The sequence below is a fragment of the Zophobas morio genome, unplaced genomic scaffold, assembly GCF_036711695.1.
Source record: "Zophobas morio isolate AGI-343-1 ecotype UQ-CSIRO unplaced genomic scaffold, CSIRO_AGI_Zmor_V1 ptg000030l, whole genome shotgun sequence".
In the NCBI taxonomy this organism is placed as follows: Eukaryota; Metazoa; Arthropoda; class Insecta; order Coleoptera; family Tenebrionidae; genus Zophobas; species Zophobas morio.
In genome coordinates this window covers 18,573,587-18,580,125 of record NW_026972135.1, presented here as the reverse complement: position 1 = coordinate 18,580,125, position 6,539 = coordinate 18,573,587, and the positions used below count along the sequence as shown (strand labels likewise).

Below are 6,539 nucleotides of genomic sequence, written 5' to 3'. Positions count from 1 at the left end.
GATCTTTTTTTTATCGGATGCGTAATAATAGAGACGGAGGTTTCCGGTGTGGTCATTCAATTTATTTATTCGCAGTTGGCCTCGACTAAATAGCAAACACATAATTGCAATTCATAAATATTTGATTGAATACAACCGCGTTGACAAGGGGTCAAATGATTGTTGGAGAAAAAATCTAACGTACAGGATGCTCTAAAATTAACGCTTGAATGTTCAAACATTACAGATTATTTATTTTGACTGCACACTTAAGTATACGAGGAAAATAAACGGATGCTTTTATCTGTGGCGGGGAACAGTAACACGGGTAAAACACGGTGTGGTTAAAAGGCGGAATTATTGGTGCGCGAATGGAGGATTTTTATTACCAAACGCGTCCATATGTCGAGGAAATATTTTTATTACTGTCTTCTAGCTCGAAGTAATAGACCTGTTATTGTAATAGAAGCTTGAAAAACATTTTTACTGTTATTAGGTAGTAAAATTAAATTTTCTAAATCGTATGGAACGGTGAAAATTTCCTAGACGAAGTGGCCACTATTGGTCACATTATAGCCACTTTTGTGAAAATCATTAAATGGAAGGACGAAAGCACGTAACCCTGGCAACTTTTCAATTTTTAAATAGTATACAGAAAAACAGTTTCAAACTGGATCAAATTATGTAACATCCAAAAATTAAGAAAACAGAAGTCATAAAACAATAAAATGTCAAAAACAAACTAAATTTAGTTTTTTAAAATAAAATTTCGAGAACTAATAAAATTAAAAAAATTCCAACAAGAAACCCAAATTAACACCATATTAGTCAACTGTTTACTTGCTAAACGTGTAAAATTACACTATTCGAAGTGTACTATTGAAGCAATGTTTTAATAGGTTACAAAGTTTCATGAAAAATTTAAATAAACGCCTAGATCGAGATCATTAACATAAAATACGTAAGTTAAATAAAAAACCAGTGAGGCAAAAAAATGTTGAACTATATTATCATGAAACCGCAAAAATTCTATCTATTTTTTCTCTTTTTAAAGTTATTTGTACTAACAATTTGAACAACGGTACAAAGTGACAACAAAAAGACTGAATCTCGGAAGCTGTTACTCGTTTTTAGCACACACAAACATTTTTTTTTACAAAAAATGATCAACAATATTACCTGTGAAAAAACACATCTTAAAAATAAGGTACGAAGAATATTAGAGGTAAAAAATAATCAGTGACAACAGTTGTACTACTTTTTTTGAGCTCTATAAAGTAACATATTTTCAGCTCTAGACAATATCTTCTTTTGAGAAGGCACATAACAACTTAGTTTTTTTTAAATAGAGCACTATGTTATATTTCTCTCTGCAGACATTATTTGCCAAATTATTCGACTTCTATAACAATTTGTTGACACCTATAAGGTTCACAAAAAATCGTAATAAAGTGATTTTTGTCACTTGTACAGCGTTATTTTATAGATACGTAAACAAAATATAAATATAAAATTGAGTCTGCATACAGTCTGTTTATAAAAAAATATGTAATATTATTTTCTTTCATTGATGATAAGCATTGTCTAATACATTACAATTAAAAGATTTTTTTTAACGAACACCAACATATGGGTGTATCTAAAGAAAGGGATCGAAAACAGTACGATGCAACAAATAAATACAGAGTGTTCAATTTGAAAATGAAATATATCAAATATGAAAATTTAAAAATTATAATAGCTTAGATTTTTACACGCACACACAGGGTGCTCAAAAAATGGCGACTAATTTAGCGGTAAATGATTAATTTTACAAGTGTAAGTTGGAGAAAAGTAAAAAAACCCTTTGGTCAGTTTGGCATTCACTTTCAAAAACAAAATATCAAATTAGTTAAATATGTAGATCAAAAAAGTTTTTGTTTGTGATATAAAGTTACGAAAACGATGGATAAAGGCAAGGTACCTTCAAAATAAATTATTTTGAATAATGAAAGTCCCATCGATTAGATGTACCCATAATACGAATAAGTAGTGAAATAAATTTAAACTTTGAAAAGCTGTGTTTTCATTATCTAGGCCCAAGGATTGTTGAAATTATTTTTTCTCTGTTTAATAAACAGTCTATAACAACGTGTCATACAATTAGTGCACGATTTTTGGCCACCATGTATATACCGGGTGTTGCTTATTTTTTTACCTGATTTAAATAAACGATAAACCAAATAAAATCGTTGTGAAAACACTATAATAGGAGGCCAGCTGACTTTTTTTTGAGGAACGACAGATGACGGTCAGCTGAATTTTTTAATTGGCACTGTATATATTTTTTTATTCGATTTCATAGTTTTTTTTTCTGAATATGAAAAATGGAGCGATTATAGTCATAAATAATCGAGAATTTAAATAATTAAATTAAATCTAGTTACCGAAATGAAAGCAGCGAGACAGCTTTGAACAACTTCGACAGAAATATGGCTCTTGATTCCCCAATTTCATTGCGATTGTTAAAAAACGCAATTGCACAGAGGCCGAACTATGGGAAATTATAAATTAAGTATATACTCAATCACTGAACGCCCTTTATGTACTACATCAACAAGAAGAGAATTTTACGATTCAAAAACTTGATTAACGATAAAATGCCGCCTTAGTGTTATTCGAAACTTCTTTTCCGCAACTTGAAAAGATGAGTTCGTGTTCGCTGTTGAGTGTCGAGTTTAAATAAATAAGTGTCTTATGGCGGAATATTCCCTCGTTAAAGTTTGGACAGTCGTAATTAGATCTGTCTTGGTTTTTCCATCTCAAATGATGATAATTTCATTTCTATGAAATCTTAACAACATATTTATTAAAGACTGATTTAATTATAGAATAACAAGAACAGGGTTAATTACGTCATCACAAAAGTTACTTAAATGTTTATTGAAAAGTGTACTTTGAGACGTTGTTTTGTAGAATTGTTTCAGACCTTCAGTTTGTTTAGGGGCAAGGGAGGTTTTGTCTAAATAACTGTAGACCATTGTTATTTATTTCTCATCCACGGTTATTAATCCGGCGAGTCGATAACTCGGCTTTCATTACATAATTGCCTCCAATTTTTATCTCTGCTCTTCATCAAGGATTAGCCGTCTGATGATAAATGGTTTATTATTATTTCGTGCACATAATTTAACAGCCACAGTCGGTAATGTTCTTATCTAACGCAACAGATAAATATTGCCTTTACCACACTGATAAATTTTATTGCGTTTTCCAAATAGAAACAGAGAGTTTGATTACATTTCATTAGTTGGAAGCTCTAGAAGAAACTCAAACAGATGAAAAATCAATCGACAATGTTCTAATGTAAATAAGTATACCGACGTCGGCGTTTTCTTGAAGTCTTATTTTTATGCGTAGAATCTTAAAAGCACCGTTTTGATTGTTTATTTTTAGAGAAATGAAGAGGGCCCGCAATTCACTTCGATCAAAACAAAATAAATGTTCGACTGATCTTTTAAGATATGTTTATTTTGCCCTGGAATGTTGGGGCCTAAGTTTGTCATGAAAATTAAACCTTCCTGAAAATCGACGAATACCAGAGTTAAAATGTGAATTGCAAAATTTTCTCACATTTGGAAATCTTGCTATATTATTAAATATGTGATAACTAGGCTTTAATAAACAATGTGGGACTTTTGTTTTTCGTTTAGAATTAGTTTTCATAATTATTACCGTAATAACAACGGCTCTTATCTGCAGATATATCTCGAAGAGTATAATTAAAAAAGTAGAAAACAAAAACAACGTGAAAACATCCGCTTTTCGGAAATTATCTTTTTTTCATTAATTAAAAACACGATAATAAATTTACAATTCTGGTCTATTGGTCTAATTTAAGCTTTTAGTGCCTTTTGTGAAATGCGGTACAATGCCGATAAAAAAACACTTACGTGAAATGATTTTTAAATTTATGAACATCAGTTTATGGAAGTAAATGGGTACACAATATCAATATTTAACTTATGGTGATACTAATTATAATTAATATAGATACCCTATAATTTGGTAAGTTGAAATGTCTGTAAATCTGTTATGAAATAATAGGCTTCAATCACATAATCATAAAGGAGTGCTTATACTTATTCATTGATTCCGTAATTACATCCCATCATGTTGCTTTCTGACGATGTTAATGACATTGTGTTGCAGTTACCAGTACTCATAAACTTGTGGACCAATCAATTTTTGACATACTAGTTAGTATAGAGTTTAAGTGGGGATTGTTAATTATATTGTCCGCTTCATATCAGCAACACTTTTAACTCGAGTTTCTGAAAAATTCATTCTTAACCAAGAAGTACAGAAACATTTTCATTCTATTCATTTCAAAATTACGCTACGCTTTAATTGTCACCTTAAAAACTCTACTTAGCAATTTTATTTGTGTAAACCTTAAATTTAGTCTCATTCTATCTCTCTTCGTTGATACAAGTTGTAAAACCACACGAGAAAGGGAGAAACGAGGGTCGGTTGTTTTGTGTTATTGGCACACAGGAAACGGACCTGGAACCTGGAATTCACGGCCTCGGAAATCTTTAGTTCGAAATCCACAATGATCTTTCCCTCACACCCAATGTTCCAACATACATGTACCGTCATTTCGTACCCTTTAGATGCCATCTCGATAAAGAAACACGCGGAAAGAGATCGTTTAATTCTCTGACAATTCCGATAACAGACGTTAACAGTTGTCTACGAGATGGAGGAATCCACAGAAATAGAACAACAGAGGCCGCAATGTTCACCAAATTTAACGCAGTCGATGGCGTTCACAGCAAAATTGAACGGATAAATTGAAAACAAATATTTATCTCTGCGTTCAAAATGAATTCGGGTTACTAATTTTAACGGAAATAATTATTATTTTTATTAATAAATGGAATTATCTTTAAAAATCCTTGAAACTGAACGAGTATAGCTGAACGAATACAGCTCCCGAGAAATTTAATGAGGTGTCAGCGCCGGTTTCAGCACAAATGAAAGAAACGGTGCGATTTATTAATTTGTGTATTTGGCTTCAATATAATAAACAAGTCATAAATAATTCTGAAAATTCAAAATATAGCCCTAAGAGTGGTGGCTGAAATGCTAGAAATAAAGCTTGCGAGATCTGGCTTCCTGATTAATAATAATAATAATTATTATTAAATTTGTTATTATTTTCTACAGTTGCTTAGTTTAATGATTAAATTTCTTTTTTAATGTTAAAAATTGTTTTGGAAAAATCATTCGTGCCATTGATGCTTTTTATAATGTAGTTGCGATATTTAACTAAGCAAAAGTGGTTACTACATCTAGCTTAAAATATTTGCTGAACTTTGCATGCTTGTTTTTTATTGCACTTTACTTTAGGGAACAAATCTCTGAAACTTCTAGTTATGTGAAGTTATCAAAAGACCTTCCCATTTAATTAGTTTTAGTGAAAACACTTTTGATAGTGTCAAGATTAAATAAGACGATGTGACGATTATGACAGTATCTTTTAGATTACACAGACATCTCCTTCTAGGTCTAGGTGCTCGTAATCTTATATAATTTTGTTACACTAAAATAACAAGTTAAAACAACGTTTAAACAAAGTCCAGCGGTTCCTGTAATGGTCATTAAAGCTTATTATATGAAGGAAAGTACGCTTTGAAGAGTCTGGAGTAGAAAAAAAGTTTGACTTGTTAGCAGAATTATGAAGTCGGAACGAAACTTATTAAAATGATATACAATTAATTATATGAGCTTGGGGAATAAAAAAGTTGCTGAAAAATTGGAATTTTTTATACTGAAATCTGTTAATAATACTGCTCTGCAAAGGCCAACATTTTTGAAATTATTTATAAATGAAAACATACGTTTCTAATTTACTTTCTATGCTGTTTACGAATCTGCTTTTAATTTCTCCAAACGCATGTAGTTTTCTCCAAACATTTAATTCACAATACTGAAAGAAATCGCACAAATTACGCATTTAGTTATTCGAGGGGCGATGAAACAGTGTCATGCTAATTAATAACTTCATTACGTTGCAATTTAACAAAAATTAACTCGCTGTTTTCATGTTTTGCCAAAATTTCAACCCCTTCTAGAATATGAAAAAGTAGGTCTTTAATTTCCTTCTGTGTGATTGTAAAATACTTACCAACCAAAATTTGTCTGATCATTCTAACGAAAAAATGGAATGATTAGCCAAATTTTACAGATTCACTTAGAAACCATAACACAAAATTTTAAAATTTATTGTCTTACATTATACGAAACGTTTTTTTTTTTTTTGTTAATTTTGACAAGATATTAACATTGATTTAATGATTACAGAATTTACAGAACAACGATTTAAACATATCTATATGTTCCTCCCTTCGAGGCAATTAATGACGTCATCGCTAACATTTTGGGCTTTAGTAATACATTTTTACTTCCCCAGCGTAAGCTAAGGAAGTATAGTAATCGAGTCCATCGGCTGAATTGCCACTTTCATATTTTCTCGACGTGTCATGACCTCTGTAGTACGAAAAAAGGGGTCTCTC

The 6,539-nt window shown here is 31.0% G+C and overlaps 1 protein-coding gene across 4 annotated transcripts in view; it reads left to right on the top strand.

The window, feature by feature from the left end:
- Positions 1-6,539, top strand: part of LOC135138927 (endothelin-converting enzyme homolog) — a 42,704-nt gene that overhangs the window by 7,119 nt on the left and 29,046 nt on the right. The gene's annotated exons all lie outside the window — the stretch shown is intronic.